The sequence below is a fragment of the Bos grunniens genome, chromosome 2 (assembly GCF_055505025.1).
Source record: "Bos grunniens cultivar Pamir isolate PY7600 chromosome 2, Bosgru_T2T1.0, whole genome shotgun sequence".
In the NCBI taxonomy this organism is placed as follows: Eukaryota; Metazoa; Chordata; class Mammalia; order Artiodactyla; family Bovidae; genus Bos; species Bos grunniens.
In genome coordinates, this window is record NC_141166.1 from 98,529,080 (window position 1) to 98,547,069 (window position 17,990).

Genomic DNA, 17,990 nt, shown 5'->3' on the forward strand with positions numbered 1-17,990 from the left:
AATATAATGATTTTACAGTTGAAGGATTGCCAAGATGTACATTTTCTGAGTGTGGTTTTCCTGAGAGTCTGTATGCAGATGAAATATGGCTTTTAAGAACATAATCTTCATGGATCAGGTCTTTCTTGTCATAGCACTGGACTGACTTTCACATCAAGGTCAAAGTCCTTTCTGCAGATCTAATTTTAGGTTTTCCATTTCTCACCAGGACACTGCAGGTTTTGAGTTAGTGCGACACAGACTGCATTCATTGTGCTGTAGAAAGAGGAGGGAAGCCTCCTCTCTGCGGTTTTCCCTGCTTCTGTCCGGAGACTCCCTGCTATGATCCGGTTGGCCGCCCCCTGTGGTCACCTCGCCCCATTAAACGGGGTGGTCTCTGGGATGGCAAAGGCATACTCAGGGCTCTCCCTTCTTTTGTCTCTTTTGGATTTTCTGAGACAGTGGCGAACTTATGTTATCATTATTAATCAAAAATTGCCTAGATCTTCAAACTGTAAACCTGAAGGAAAAGTAGTGAAGTCAACGTGATTTCATTTAGATTGAGATAGAAGAGACCAGGAAACAAGGGCATGAAGATAGAAAATGTCAAATGTCATTCACTTTTAGTTTTATATACAGAGCACATAGAAGTCTGTAACAACAACAACAACAACAAATCAAAGAATTTCCATTTCATTTTATGGCCTTTCACTGAAAGAGACAGAGGAATGAAGATAGAAGGGCCAGGGGGAAAGCCAAGCAAGCAACCTTCGTGTTAGCAAAATCTTCAATAAGAAAATAGCTAATATAATAAGCATGTATTTTTTTCCTAAAAAGGAATCACTTGTTTTTTAAAAAGGAATATTTTCTATGTTTATTATAAGCAGTATTTTGATTTTATAAAAAGTTTAGAAGCATATACATCCATAAAATATTTTTGCCTTCGTTTTTAGTGAGGAAAGATTTAAATATCCACTTCTGGATGTTGGAAGATTTTTTGCATCCTCTCCAAGTGCCCCATAAAATGATATTTTCATTGCATAGCAGCCCCATCTGGTGGTTATTTGTAAACTTTCCACTAAAGATACGTTGCATTTTCTCAGTTACGGGCATAAGTGGGATCCTTGCTTTTAATTTTCTCTGTAGGTTGGATGAAGTTAAGCAGGGAAGAAGAAAGAGCATGCATCAATTCAGTTTAAAAGGCCACAGGCTGGAGAGGGGAATACATGGTAGGGATTCAGTAAATAAGTGCTGAATTAGTGTTGGGTGAAGGGCGAGCTGTGTTCAAAGCTGAGAGGGAGGGTAATATGATCCCTCAGAGAGAACACCATCATTTCCCTCCTTAACCTGCGAAGACATTTGACCCTGTACCTGTCTGCTTCGTTAGACTGGGGAGGCTTTCTTATGCATCTCTATCAGATCAGATCAGATCAGATCAGTCGCTCAGTCGTGTCCGACTCTTTGCGACCCCATGAACCACAGCATGCCAGGCCTCCCTGTCCATCACCAACTCCTGGAGTTCACCCAGACTCATGTCCATCGAGTCAGTGATGCCATCCAGCCATCTCATCCTCTGTCGTCCCCTTCTCCTCCTGCCCCCAATCCCTCCCAGCATCAGAGTCTTTTCCAATCAGTCAACTCTTCGCAAGAGGTGGCCAAAGTACTGGAGTTTCAGCTTTAGCATCATTCCCTCCAAAGAAATCCCAGGGCTGATCGCCTTCAGAATGGACTGGTTGGATCTCCTTGCAGTCCAAGGGACTCTCAAGAGTCTTCTCCAACACCACAGTTCAAAAGCATCAATTCTTCGACGCTCACCCTTCTTCACAGTCCAACTCTCACATCCATACATGACCACAGGAAAAACCATAGCCTGGACTAGATGAACCTTTGTTGGCAAAGTAATGTCACTGCTTTTGAATATGCTATCTAGGTTGGACATAACTTTCCTTCCAAGGAGTAAGCGTCTTTTAATTTCATGGCTGCAGTCACCATCTGCAGTGATTTTGGAGCCCAGAAAAATAAAGTCTGACACTGTTTCCACTGTTTCCCCATCTATTTCCCATGATCCTTGTTTTAACACAAGGCTTTGCAATGCTAGGTCCTACCCTGGCAAGGTCTCTGGTTTCACGGGGCTGAAACACAACTGAAACTAGCTTGCTAAGAACTGGAAGGTAACCAAACGGCCAGAGGGACAGAAGTGGTCAGCTCAGGGAGAGCTGAAGCAGGGATTCGAATATCAGCAGGACTCTCTCTTCCTCTGGTGTATCTGAGTATTGCCTCATTTTCTCCTCTGCTTCTTAACGGGCTCTTTGCTGCTTCTGGGTTCACAGCGCCACAGCTCTCAAACAGGTGGCAATAGGCAGTCAATAAGATTAGCTTTATTTCCTGAGAAGGGTGCTTGCCTATTAGTCTCCTAGGCACTTCTGTATCTGGACAAAAACAGCTCTTAGCAGCAGTAAAGGGAGCTGTGAAGGGCGAACAGCAAATGAGCTCACACATGGGAAGGAAAGTTTTTTGCCGCTTGTTTGTGCAGAAGCCAAGCCCAGGGGTTTTATTTTATGTTGCTTACATAGGTAAGTCACAGACAGGGGGTTCCCTAGAGACTGTCTTCTGTAGCCACTGTCTGCTCCAAATAGTTCCAGGAGCCACCTCTTACTCCCGCAGCCGGCGGGAGTGTGCTTCTGCAGGGTCCCTGATGGGGAAGAACTGAGCTATTTAGGAATGAATTGCCCACCTACTGTTAAGTAATGTTCTGTCTCTAACGCAGTCTCTCCATGGAGGAAAATGTGTTGTGCACTTGGCTGCAGTCTTTACTACGCATCTGCTTGTCAAGCCTGAACTGCAGCTCTGAGGGCCCAGCTTCCAAACAGCAAGCGATTTCTGAAGCCAATGCGGGCTTTAGGAGGCAGACCACAGCTGAGGAGGCGTCAGGGTAACAGCTAGTCTACTATGAAGGTCTGGTGGAATCAATTAGGAAAGTTAAGCAGGGGAGCCCATCAGTGGCTGATTGTGCCTCCTAGAACAACCCCATCTAGCAATCCTTCCCAGAGTTATTCCAACAGCAGCGGACCCTGGAGCGGTGGCTTAAGCTGGAAGGTAGTAAAGTTTAGTTATGGGCGTCCCACAATCCAAGCTAAAGCCACAGTTTCCTGAACAGTTTTCCAGCAGCACTCCGTCTCTTATTAAAAGTACAGTTGATCTGGACCTTTTCTCCCCCTTAATGTCAGAAAAGAAATGTGTTTCTGATAATAAATGCTTCCTTTGCTGCACAGCTATATTTCATCAGGGCTGTAGTTGGCAAATTGCTGCTGCATAGTATAAACTAAGTAATGAAACATAAGATATGTGCCTTGTATAATTTGCTACTGGTGGACACAGAAGGCAGCCCCCACCCCAAGCAGGATCAGATCAAATTCTATCACACCTTCCACCCCAACACAACAAAACAACCAAACCATTGAGTTTCCTAGGGAAATTTGGTTACCAGGAAACTGCTGGGTCACAGATTCTTTTGAAGATTATTCTTATATTCCAAAAGAATTATTGGGTTGTATGGTAATGGAGTGGGTTTCCCTAGAGGCTCAGCGGTAAAGAATCCACCTGCAGTGCAGGATCTGGAGGAGACACGGGTTCAGTCCCTGGGTCCAGAAGATCTCCTGGAGGAGGGCATGGCAACCCACTCCAGTATTCTTGCCTGGAGAATACCATGGACAGAGGAGACTGGAGGGCTACAGTCAATAGGGTCGCAAAGATTTGGACGTGACTGAAGTGACTTAGCATGCATGCATGCATGGTGATAGAGTATCTTGGAATGCTTAGCCAAGTTGATTTGCAGGAGGCAGGAAGCCCAGTCTAGCAACAGGATGGATAGTAAAATTACGCATATCCCTATCCTATAAGGACTCTTTGAGCATCATTTAATTTACCTTGATTATGGTCATTAGAAAAAAACTAACTTTTTTTTTTTTTTAAGAGATCCATTTTAAAAAATGAGAATTGAGAAAAGATTTTTTCAGGTCTTCCCATTAAGATCCTCTCTTAGTGTCCTTGGTATTTACTGAGTAACCTGTAGGTTTGTGTAGAAGTTGATAGGAGATCTATGTAAGCAAAATATATTCTTGTAAACCAGATAGTACTGTGGACTTCTACACTGTTGGTGTATTTCTGCTATTTCATTTTTCCAAATTGAGTTTGACAAACAAATGCTGTGGGTCTAGGTCTTGATTACCCAAGCCCTCTTCCTGTGGAATTTGAACTTGAGTTTAGCTCAGGCAGCTTTGCTGATTGCTGGCCTTCATCTCTAACCCTGGAGCGAGCCCAGAGATTTCTCAATAATTAAGTGAGATGGTCCCCTTCCCTCCTCACCTCACAAGCTCAGTCAGGTGGTTGATATTTCAGGCGTAAGTCCAATCCTCTTCAATTTTCCCCTCTGCACAAAAAGGAGAGCCAAGGAAGAGTGACCAGACTTTGTAACTGCTCATTATGGGGCCATTCATTATACTTTTTGTGTGCAGTATGTTAATAAGCCAAGAGACCATGGCAGAGAGTCCATAACTAATCTCCTGTTATAAATAAGAGTAATGGCAATGGTACCAGTATATTCTATGGACATAATGTGCTGCTGGCTAAGTGTGACATTTTGAATAAACTTTATTCTTGAGGTATTTAAAAAAACATAAAGGCAGTAATGAAATATGGAGCACAACATTAGTTGACACAGCAATTCCTGCCTCCCAAGACCCTGCTAAATAACCAGAGTTTAAATCTTCATCTTGAAATATACAGCTCTTCTAAGATTTTAAGTGAGTTGTAAAACTTTTATGTACTATGCCCTAACTTTATTTTTAAAATATTCTCCACTTTTATAGTAAAGGTGACCCAGAAGTACCTTATGAATAATAGAACAACATATTTAAGCTATTAAATTCACCTCTCTAGACAATACATAAGCTTTCCTGGTACTCACATCTTTCCTGGATGGAAGCAGGAATTGGAAAGTATCTTGAATTGTCCATTTACCCAAAACATACTGATTTTAACTCCAGAAATGACTGAATTGTACTTCAAATGGGAAAACTTAAAATTTCTGCCATCCAGTTGAAACAAGAATTCAAAACCTAATACCATTTATTATAGAAACTTAGAGAAAGTCAAATATTTGTATACCTGAGTGTTGAAATAGTGAAAAGTTCATACCCCCAACACCTGGTTTAGAGTTGTTGTTTTTGACATACAAAAGCTGACTTAGGCCTGGGGGATGAGTTTGTTCCCATATACAGAGAACTCATTTTAAGTCCAAAAACTAATTAAGGTACTCAAGTACTTTTTATTTATTGCCTGTCTCATCATTGAGTTATGGTTCTCTGATTATATCAAGCTCCCATACATCTTAGTGAAGGACAATTTATTTTCTACCGTTCTTTGTTTCTTCTTTTTAAGCTTACATTCTTTGACAATAGTTGTAGTCTAACACACACACACACACACACATCAAGTACATACACATACAATACGGCCTTCAGCTTAACCACAATATGTTCAACCTTGTTTGAATACGACAATAGTGTTTAAAAAATGAGAAACCAGTTCATCTATTTATTTCTTCTCGTTCGCACTGAAGTCACCGTTCGCACTGAAGTCACCTCTAATAAGTACACTGTATCCTAGTTGACAAAAGGCACTTAGTAAACAGTTTCTTTTATGCAGTGCCATATTAAGCATTATCCAAAGGACAGTAGTCTAAGTCACAGATTAACAGTTCTACTGTCTGTGACCTCTCAGAAAATATCTACTCCCACAGTTATTTAGTAAGAATGCAATTGTTTACTGAATTCAGAGGTCTTGTTACAACTAATAGTCTCTGTTTCAGTGTTTATGGAAGGCAGGGCACGTGGCGATGTGTCTTTTTTCCCCAGTAGAACTCTACCGTGTGAGCATCAGTTTCTTTTATATCTGTGTTCAGTCGCTCTTCCCTTGTCTTTTCTGTCTTAACTTCCAGCCTCAGTTCTCTTGTTAAGGGAAGAAGCCAAGTGGGGATCCAGCCAGCTGAGTTTAGTGGCCACAAGTACGGAAGATTTGGATTTGGTTGCTTCCTATGTGGCTTTGGGGGAAGCACACCGCTTAGTCTCTCAGGAGAGCAGGTGGGCACTGCAGACAAACGCCCTTTTATTTCAGGCAATGTTAAGTGAACAGGAAGTCTATAGAGGGTACAGTTTTAGCGGGAGGTAAAAAGGAAATCCTTTCTCTTTTGTCAATAGACTCTTAATTCCTGTATTACTCACTGGAGGACTGGGAGATAGAAAATCAGAGAAGAGTAGCAAAGACAAGGAAGAGGCAAGTAGGTGGGATGAGGGGGTGGAGAGAGGAGCTACTGGAGAGTTGCCAGGATCTGGTACAGGGAGGGAGCTGGGATCTGGCAGCCTCAAAGGTCCTGGCTGGTTGATGGGGACTCTGGGGGATGCTCTTGGGTCTCCTTCCTGGGGCCACTTTAGGCCTCACCCCTTGGTTCACAGGGTGGCTCTAATGTCTTCTGTCAAAATTTGAAAACAGTCAAAACATCATTTCCTTTAAAAAATTGTTGAAAACGCTCTTCAACAATGGCCTGTGCTGGATATTTTTCAACAATTTAAAATCCTCCCAAGTGGAAGGAAATCAAATCCTTTAAGACACAAACACACACACCTACATACAGAAATTCTTTCCTACAAATAAAATGCATACTTCATTTTACAAATATCCCTATCATGTAACTATTTTTAAAACTATTTCAAAGGGCAAGCATTAAGGAGCTTATTGGAGTGATGGATCTGTATTCTGAAGGTGGTTACCCAAATCTACACATATGTTAACATTCATAGAACTATATACTCAAAAAAGTCAATGTCACTGTATTATAATTTTTATTTTTTATCTGGCTATGCGATATGGCCTGTGGGATCTTAGTTTCCCAGCCAGGGACTGAACTGGGTCCCCAGCTGTGGAAGCTCAGACCTAGCCACTGGACCAACAGGGAATTCTCTATAGTTTTTAAAAGTGTAATAAAATACATTTTACTGACATAAGAAATAAAAAGCCCAGCTCCCTTATAAGTTATCTCCCCTCTGTGATTAGCATAAAGCTAAGATGGCTGTTTGGGAGAAAACAGATTCACTTGAAATGTCTAGACTCTCTGAAACATTAATGCATCCAGTTTAAACAAAACTTGTTAAACCTTTGCTGTGGAATTTCCAAAAGTCACTTTCTCCTCAAAATGTGTGTTTTGTTCTCCCCTCTGGGTATATATATAGATTCAGATTCAGGAAGTTTGTGCTCTCCTGACACTGCACCTCACTCTCTTTGAACCTCAGTGGTCCTCCTTTGCAAAGTAGGGGCTCATTCCTTTTCTCAGATGGGTTGGTATAAGGATCCCCTCAGATGAGGTCTAGGGAGAGAGCTGAGTAAAACACCTTGAGGATGACAATTGTGGGCATTATTAGGACCCGCTCTGTGTTCCCTCAAGTCCAGAGACTGGATGAGAGGCTTGAGGGGGCATCTCTGTTCCTTTGCTGAAAGGGAGAAACAGAAACTCTTCTCAGAGTTCCCTGGGAGACTGTAGTGTTGACACCCCCAAACAAGTTCTAAACAGCCTCGCACTCACACACCCTGATATCCCAGGAAGAAGGGAGGATGCAGCAGAGAGTTATGTCTGGAGATTTAGGGGAGTCCAATGGAGCAGAATGAGGACTCCAGGCGCAGGGCTGAAGTTTGGGTGGCACATGCCAGAATTGTCTGTTTGCAGGTGGCAACCTGGTGTTATACCGAGGTTCTGAGGTGTTGAATTTAACCCTTGTGGGCAGAGATCATTGAGGCAGCATAAATAAGTGGGACAGCCTAGTATAAGAATTCCATGATCGTCTTGGTTCATTTATATTTTTCCAACTTTTAAAAGAGATATGATTACAGGGAGATATTTCACCGTTCTTAGAAAAGCATCAGTACAGTGGAAAATGGAAACATATGAACAGTCTCAGAGCAAGGAAAGAATGATGAGGATGGTGACCACTTATGCAGGTAAAGGGGAGAGATGCTGCTTGGCTCGAGGCTTGGAGGTCTTAATGTTTATTGGGCCCCTTTGGCAGCCTGGTGAAGCCTCTGGATCCCATCTCAGGATGATATTTTTAATGAAGTGAAATACATGAGATTATAAAATTAATTACATGAAAATACAGGGATTCCATAGATTTAGGTTAAGAACAGTTGTTCCTGTGCGGCAATATGAGCCTTGCAGTGCTAAATATTTTTATTTTCTTAGAAAAGCCAAGTTCCAAATTTTTAAATGAAGCTTTCTGGTTTTTAAGTGTCTCTCTCTCTCTCTACATATATATACATATATATATATATATTTTTTTTTTTTTTAAACATGGAGTCAGTCTACCCAAGTGCATGTCTGCTGGTCACCACTTTGAAGTTTTCTTACTAGAGATTGTAGGAAACCCTTTGTAAACAAGGAAGGGTTAAGATCCTATATGATGTCAACAGATAAGACTGGGAACAGTGTCTTGACCCAGAGAAGGCAATGCCAACCCACTCCAGTACTCTTACCTGGAAAATCCCATGGGTGGAGGAGCCTGGTGGACCGCAGTCCACCAGGTCGGTAAGAGTCGGACAAGACTGAGCGACTTCACTTTCACTTTTCACTTTCATGCATTGGAGAAGGAAATGGCAACCCACTCCAGTGTTCTTGCCTGGAGAATCCCAGGGACGGGGAGCCTGGTGGGCTGCCGTCTATGGGGGAGCATAGAGTCAGACACGACTGAAGTGACTTAGCAGCAGCAGCAGCAACAGTGTCTTGACCAAACCAGTGAAAGCTTAAAATGGTCATACGTCTAATGGAAGAGGATAAAACACAGTGGAGAGGTTGTATGTGCCCTACATGCTTGGATTCAAGTTCACAGCAAGGTCAGTAGTTATTTTCCTTCTTTTGTGATTTTAATTTTAGCATCTCACCTTCCACTGTAATTTTCCACTGAGATATTTAGATAGTTTTTTTTTTTTTAAGTTTGGCTTTGGGATTTAAGTTTTTAGATTTTATTTTATCACTTCTTTCTACTAACTCTTAGTAGAAATAGATTTTTCTCCCTGATGGAAAAAAGGGGAGAGCTAGTGTCATGCTATTGGCATAGAAAGGTAATGCATAGGACTCCCCTGGTGGTCCAGTAGTTAAATGCAGGGGGCACTGGCTCGATACCTGCTAGGGGAAGATCTGAAATGCCGAGGAAAAAAAAAGGTAATGCATGAGTACACACCAAAAGAAAAACAGAGGGTAAGGTCTCTATTTCAGTAAAAATGTCTTACAATAATAATCTCTAGAAAGGATTTTTATCTGTTCTGAACATAATTGAAATAAGGTTAAATCAGATCATTATCATTTCTTATAATTAGAAAACATATTGATCTCCAAAGAGTCATGGGATCTGTATACATTTCCTTACAAAAGGGTCCTCACAATCCAATAAATGGAAGCCACATCATAAGATCACTAAGTTATTTTTTTCAAATGGAGTCAATGAAGTGTAAAAGGATGACCTTTCCTAAATCAGTGGCTTCTAAATCTTTTTTTTTTTTTAATGGTATTTATTCTTGTCTTTCTTTAAAAAAAAACAAAACTTTATAGTTCCTATTGGGGTATAACCAATTAACAATGTCATGATAGTTTCAAGTGGACAGCAAAGGGACTCAGCTACACATACATATGTATCCACTGTCCCCCAAATTCCCCTCCCATCCAGGCTACCACGTAACACTGAGCAAAGTTCCCTGTGCTATACAGTAGGGCCTTACTGGTTATCCATTTTAAATATAGCAGTGTCTACATGTCCATTCCAAACTCCCTAGCTATCCCTTTCTCCATTCTCCCCTGATATGGACATTTTTTAATTTTTTTTAATTTTATTTTATTTTTAAACTTTACAATATTGTATTAGTTTTGCCAAATATCGAAATGAATCTGCCACAGGTATACCCGCGTTCCCCATCCTGAACCCTCCTCCCTCCTGCCTCCCCTACCCTCCCCCTGGGTCGTCCCAGTGCACCAGCCCCAAGCATCCAGTACCGTGCATCGAACCTGGACTGGCGACTCGTTTCATACATGATATTATGAAGAGAAGTATATTTTGCATCTTTATATATATATATATTCATATTTTATATTCATATATATCATATGTATTATATATATTCATATTTATTATATGTATTATATATATATATATATTTTCATGAAGATAAAATGCAAATTCCAGAATCCATTCTGGTATGTTCTAATCCTTAGGTCTTACGGTAGGGAAACCCTAAACCTGGCTTCTAAATATCTTCCTCAAAGATGCTGATGAATGTATCCCGTTGGAGCACATTTGGAAGAACATAAGAGTAATAGCACATCGGGTTTGAGTAAAACAAAAATCTGGGCTCCCAGGAAGTTGTTTCCCCTCTTGACCAAAACACAGTTTAAGGAGTCACAAGGTTTCCTTCAACTAACCCACTGAAGCCACTTAGAACAGCTGTCTTTCCCCAAACTGTCAGGAAATCTCCTCAAGTAGACCTTCAGAAGAGAAGACTGGGATATGAACTGCATGGGAAACATAACTGCATGCATCTTATTAGAAGTCGTTTAATTTAATTAGCAGCAAGGCCCCAACCTTGGGAAAACCCAGCAGAAGTCTAAGTGGCAGATTTCACAGTGGCCACGAGGTGGCGATCTTCTGCATCTATTTGAAATGCTCTTCTGTCATCCGGTTTTAGCTTACTTTCAATATTAAACACATCATTAATTTTAAAAGTGTGTATTAATTTTAAAAGGATGCAAGTAGATATGATTTAACCGGTGAGACTTCAAACTTGCATTTCACTCAAATACTGACATGCTCTAAATGGGGAAATTTAGTGAGATTTCCACATCAGACCCCAGAAAAAAGATAAAAATCTGTTTGAGAAAAGGCTGTGGTCCTTGCAAGATGAAAAATGTCACTCAAAGAAAGTGTCTTAAAAGCCTTCTGGGAAGCTGGTTTTCTTGAGAAGTAGCAGATGCACTTTGGTCATCAGAAAAAAAAAATCATCATCTGGTAAAACTTCCTTTTCACTGGTCTGTAGTCAAGATCAGAAAATGAAAGACAGGGAGTGGGGCAAGAGAGAGAGGAAGAGAGAAAGGGAAGAAGGAAAGAAATGAAGGAAGGAAGAAAGAAGAAAAAAGCTCTGGGTGAATATACTAACATCAGAAAATAAGAGCCAAGCTGAATCAAAAAGAAGAGCCAAACTGTGGCATGGCTTGTGTGGACCTGAGCCTTGCTCCCAGCCATTCTAGTGAGTTCCCCAGGAGGAGCAGTAGCAGGTGAGGAAGCCAGTGGGCTGAAAGCAGAGGCCTTGGGATCACCACAGCTCAGCCTCAACTGTGCAGCACCGCCTTGGACCACTGGAAGGCCAAGTCACTGCCAAGGTCACTGTGAGCCTGGGATCCCAGGGACAGAGAGGCTAGCAATTGGGCTTACAGTGAGGTCAAGGCACAATTCCACAGGGACAGGCTGCAAAGACCCAAGAACCTCAGGCCAGCAGAGAGTGCAGGGGACAGTGTGGTCTTTGGGCTGTATTTGTACACATCTGTACACAATTGGCTTGATCTGTTCTAGTGAAAGTGTCAGTCTCAGTCGTGTCTGACTCTGCGACTCCATGGAAGGTAGCCCACCAGGCTCCTCTGTCCATGGAATCCTTAAGGCAAGAATACTGGAGTAGGTTGCCATTCCCTTCTCCAGGGGATCTTCCACATTTGGTGTGGGAGCAGCCGCAGGCCAGAGCCTCACACTGAGAACATACAATTCAGTGAACGAACAGTGCGTTGGAGGAGGTTAGTAGGAGGGGCTGTAGAGAGGTACAGGTCACATCCTCACTCTCTAAGGGCACAGGGGAAAGCTGGCTTCACATCCTGCCCCTGCTTCTCCCTGTTTCTTCCATTGTGCCCTTGGTCAGGATAGGAAATGGTAGGAGAAAGAAAACTCTTTCAAAGAGGAAGAGCTGAGAATGCCATTGTCTTAGAAGTTTGTAGAGTGCAGGAAAGAAAGAAAATCTTTTTCTCTTTTCTCTTTTCTCTTATTCCCCCAGGGTGGGGCCAGGGGAAAGCCGCAAGGTCCTGCTTGTTTTGAGGGACAGCCATCCTTTGGTTCAGGGGAAATCAGACAAGAGAGGATAGTGGTTGTCTGCAGAGAGGATAGCAGTTCTCTACACAGATCTAGTGTGTCTCCAGGACTGTAGCCCAGAAGAACCTTCCCTGTGCTGCTAGGCAGCTGGAGGAGATGCTCAAATGGCTGAGGAGAGGGGATATCTAAGAGACACCCCCTGCCTTGGCAAGACCCTCTTCGATCGCATTATTCATGGATCCAGGGAGATGAGCTACTCAACACTAGGCACACAGAAAGAACCTATTTGCAGAGCAGAAATAGAGATTCGGACATAAGACTTGTGGACACAGTTGGGGGGCGGAAAGGGAGGGATGAACTGAAAGAGTAACACTGGAACATATATGTTACCATATGTAAAATAGTCAGTGGGAATTTGCTGTATGATGCAGGGAGCTCAAATTAGGTACTCTGTGACAACCTAGAGGGATGGGGTGGGAAGTGGGAGGGAGGTTCAAGAAGAAGGGGGCATATGTATACCTATGTCTGATTCATGTTGTTGTATGGCAGAAACCAAACACAACATTGTAAAGCAATTATCCTCCAATTAAAAATTAAAATTGAAAAAAGTCTTTCCAACTCTTGTGAGACTTCTGGGCCATACTTAAAGTAAAATACAGTAGGTGATACAAAGGCAAGCAGTTCATTTAGTGACCTTTAAATGAAAACCTTATCCCACATGCAGTATGAGAAATGCCTTGTCTTTGGGGTACATGTCTCATTGACCTGGGTTGATTTCCTTACACTCAGGCAGTCAGCTCAGAGGCGAAATGGAGAAACATAGAGGATGTTAATTATAAGAAGCAATTTTTTGAGTCTTTGTTAGTTTTTACCTTGCATGGCAGACTTCATGTTTGAAGATGAAGTTTCTGATTTACAATATGGGGGTGGTGGTAGTGTTCAGAGTGATTTTCTGATGAGTGGGAGTGGATTTGCATGAACTTTTTCATGATGTCCTCTTTAGTCTCTGCATATCCATCAGTACTGTACAGGCAGTGTGTGTGTATGCTCAGTCATTCAGTCGTGTCTGCCTTTTTGAGGCCCCATAAACGAGAGCCCATCAGGCTCCTCTGTCTATGGAATTTCCCTGGCAAGAATACTGGAGTGGGTTGCCATTTCCTCCTCCAGGGGATCTTCCCTACCCAGGGATTGAACCCACGTCTTCTGCATCACCCCCCTGCACCACCTGGAAGCCTACAGGCAGTAGCCCAAGGAAGGCTGGCAGGCTGGCACAGGGGCCAGAATTCTGATGTGAGCCCTGTGAGCCCAGAACTTTCAGGAGCCACTCTGCCTGTTTCTACACCCCTCATCACACACTTCACACTCACATGCAAGACACTGAGGAAGACATGAACTTTCCTTAAACGAGCTGTCTTTGTAAGTATGAATGGTCAAACTGTAAAATAAGAAATAAAGACAATTTCCCTCCACCTATTTAGAAATGTTAAACTAAATATTTTGTTTAATAATAAATGAAATGCACTATTCTCAGATCAATTGAGCTATTCTCTAATTATTATTGGATTTTATTAAAAAAAAGAATTATTTCAAAGAAATGTTTCCTCTAGAAGCAGATGCTGTGTTGACTGTTGTCAGATTACCAGAATCTTAGACATTTTCATATCACTTTAGATTATTAGCTGCATTTCTTTCATTTCCAACTAGTGCGCCCTTGGTTCTGTCTGGTATCCATGCAGATGTTAGTCTCACAGGAAAGTTGCTGAATGGCCAATGTGTTGGATGTCTTGGCACAGTCACAGAATTACGGTATAGAGTAATATATACTCCTCTGGTAGCTCAGCGGTTAAAGCGTCTGCCTGCAATGCAGGAGACCTGGGTTCAATCCCTGGGTTGGGAAGATCTCCTGGAGAAGGAAATGGCAACCCACTCCAGTACTCTTGTCTGGAGAATCCCAAGGACGGAAGAGCCTGGTGGGCTACAGTCCACGGGGTCGCAAAGAGTCGGACACGACTGAGCGACTTCACTTTCACTTTCACTGTAAGTACAGTAACTATATAATTGTCCAAACTGGGACACTTTTGAGACTAAAGGAGGCACTATTAATAATTACTTCAGGAAAACAGATATAAACTTGGACCTCCTTACTTTTAGGCAAGGTATTTCACAGAAAGGAAGAAGATGCAGATATAGATATTATTCAAAGGCTCATGGAATTTTTCATATTTTAGGTTAAGTTCTGATTTACTTTAACAGTAAAATACAATTTAAAAAGTCCTGAGACAATTCAATCACTGCTAGTTTTGCATTTTTATAGAGGTCAGCTAATGGAAAGGATATCCTTTTAAAAGGAGGCATAGAATCTTGATGTACATTTAGAAATTATTCCCGAGGTAGTCACTCAAAATTTTAGTTGTTGAGTTTTGCAAGCACTTAAAAAAGAAGAAAGGTGAGTGGTTGGGCTGTCAACCCGTAGGATAAATGGAAGCTCCTATTGTTATGAAAGCTCATGGTTTGAAAGGCATTTTTCAGCGACATCATCAGACATGATTTTTCAAATTGCTGTCTTGTCAAACAATGAAGCATAAAGATGTGCTCTGGACAACTTAGTACAAGATAAAACAAAATTGGCCATTATGTTGAAGGAGATAATGAAGATGAAATATTTAGGTGGAGACTGAATATGAGCAGATGACTCATATTCAAATGACTGAATATGAAAAAATTCTAAATTAAGCATTATTTCATTTAATATATAAATACATGACTTTTAATATCAATATGTACAAATTAAATATTATGAGCAGTCACTTGAATATTTCATCTGTAGCCCTAAAAGTTGATATATTTAAATTGGCCAAAAAGTATCCTTTGACTCTTTTTATAAAAATTCATCTTGTATTTGGGGTCAGCTTATAGGGCTTCCCTTGTGGCTCAGATGGTAAAGAATCTGCTTGCAATTCAGGAGACCTGGATTTGATCCCTGGGTCAGGAAGATCCCCTGGAGAAGGGAATGCAACCCACTCCAGTATTCTTACCTGGAGAACTCCATGGACAGATGAGGCTGGCAGACAACCCCTTCTATGGGGTTGCCAAGAGTCAGACATGACGGAGTGACTGACTAACACTATTTCCAGGCATATGTTATAATCATATGGATTTCTGTTCTGTGTAGTTTTATAGCACCTGGGATTAAGGCTAGGAGAATGCAGGGTCCCCCAGCTACTTTTTGGGGCAGAAAACACATTGAAACTCCAGGTGATAGATCAAACCATTAGCCTGTGAGTTATGTCTGCTTTATCCTAAGCCCAGCTTGCAAAATACCACTATGCATGGAGTACGAGATGATGGAGATGAGCAGATCCTAAAGATGATTAGATGACTACCAGGGTTTCTGCAACCAAAACTCTCAGGTCTATACCGCATGGCCCAGGGGCACTGCCTTTCCATCAAGGGCTCTGAGCAGTCTCAGTCCTAGACCCAAGCCTTAACTCAGTTTGGGATTAAAAAGGTGGCCTGGGGTACCTTTATCAAAAGCCAGCCACTGGGTGCATCTGGAAAGAAGGATGTGTCAACCTGGTCTCTTCTGGCTTCTTGGGAGCTTAACATCTAGCTGGGGATGGATAAGGCATGCTACTATACTAACCAGCTCCTCAGCTTTAGGCAAATCCCTTAACCTTTCTGAGGGACTTAGATGTATTTCCTTCTAGAGTTGATTACTCCTTTTCTTTATGAAAATAAAAGTAAAAAGACAGAGAATGCTTTTAATAAACGGTTCAGAAAATAAACACCTCGGAAGTAAAAAGAAACAAAGATTAGTGTGACTGAAGTGATTAGGGAGATCATCTGATTTCTTTGGATTTCCCGAAAAAAGGAAATTAGGTTTCCCTCCTCCATTAGCTGTAGATTTTTAGCTTCATAGATTTTGGAGTAAACTCAAGGTTAAAGGAGGAGAATATATTTACTTAAGGCCATATAGATACACAAAAGGCCCTTAAGAACCAAAGCAGATCCATCTGGCCTCCCAAGCCCTAAAGTAAGATATGACTTAGTATGTTGAGCATCTTATGGAAATGGAAGTCATGTATTCCCAGTGACCTTACTTTTAAATGTGATGACCCTGTTCTCCTGACTTGGTACTTCAAAGGAACTGCAGAAACTGTGAGGTGCCAGGGGCAGGCTTAGGGATGGGTGTGGAGCGCAGGAATGGGGACCCAGGGGTGCTGGAGCACCTTCAGGACCACTGAAGCCAGTTAGGTGACACAGCTGTTTTCTAACAAGAATCTGAAGAGTCAGCCAGTGCCAGGTTGGGAGGCTTAGAGCTTTGACACCCTTCACCCTCCAACTTGCTCTACTTACATTTTGGTTTGGCACCTTTTATAGCTGGAGAACCAGTTACATGAACTTCTTTATAGAACTCACATGAACTGCAACTATGCCATCAGAAACCTATGAGATAAAATTGAGAAAATAGATTTCATATCTGCGGCAATCCAGGTGTTTCTAATTCCTACACTTTGGGTTTTATTTAAAACTGTAATGCCTTGGTTGGGTAAAATACTTACTTTTTCTTTTTTCGCTGCACTACACAGCATGCAGAACTTCCCTGACCAGGGATTGAATGTGCGTCCTCTGCAGGAGAAGCGCGGAGTCTTAACCACTGGAACATCAGGGAAATGCTGCCATCTTTCTTTTTAAATTAAATTTTATTTTTTAAAACTTTTAATTTATATCCGAGCCAATTAACAATATTGTGATAGTTTCAGGTGTACAGCAAAGGGACTCAGCCATACATTTATATACACGTAACCATTCTCCCCCAAATTCTCCTCCTAACCAGGCTGCCATATCCGGCTTTCTTTTTTAAAAAAGCATTTCCCTCTTGTTTCAAGCAAAGATCATTAGAATCTGATCATGATCATAATCATCACAGTTATCATCAAAACACCTCCCTCATGTGCCTCCCCCTCTGTGCTTTGTCCTCATCACCCAGCTTGCACATCATCCATAGCTGAATATTGCATTCAGTTCTGGGAAGCACACTGCATGGGTGATACTGGAAACCAAGAAGTTCCCAGAAAGAGAACTGCTGGGACGATGCAGGATCTGGAAACTACAATAAATGAAGAACAAGCAAAATTACTGCAGCTCTCTGGTATGGAGAAGAGAACCCATACTTAAAAATTGAGAGCTCGCAGCTGCTCATAATGCAGAATTGGGACCAGATATGGCTCAGTTTGGCTTTGTAAAAGGAAGAACTTAGTAGAACTTAGAGCTATTTGGTATTAGAAGTCACAAGCATCCTGACCCCAGACATGTTCACAAGGAGATGGAGATGAGCATCTTTCAGGGATGCTCTATTGGGGATTTCTCCCAGGGTAACTTGCAGTGAAAGATTCTGCATTTGAGCTGATGATACAGAGAGATTTACAACAAAGAATCTACTGCCTTCCACAAGGAAAGGCGCCTTCATAAATATGTAAGTAACAGCGTACTGATAGATGAAACAGACGAGGGAGTGGGTGGTGAAACTGAAAGTCTGACTCTCTGTGACACCCATGGACTGTGTAGTCCATGGGATTCTCCAGGCCTGAATGCAGGAGTGGATAGTCCTTCCCTTCTCCAGGGGATCTTCTCAACTCAGGGCTCAAACCCAGGTCTCCCGCATTGCAGGCAGAGTGGGTGGGGAGGAAGGCAATAGATGAGAAAGGCTTCATAAGCACGTGGGATGTGGGGTGGGAGCTGAAATGTGGCAGGGACTCAGTGGTGAAGGAGATTACAGGGGTGCATCTGGGGCTACAGGAACGACACCGCGAACAAACAATTGTACTAGAACAATGAGCCTGCCTA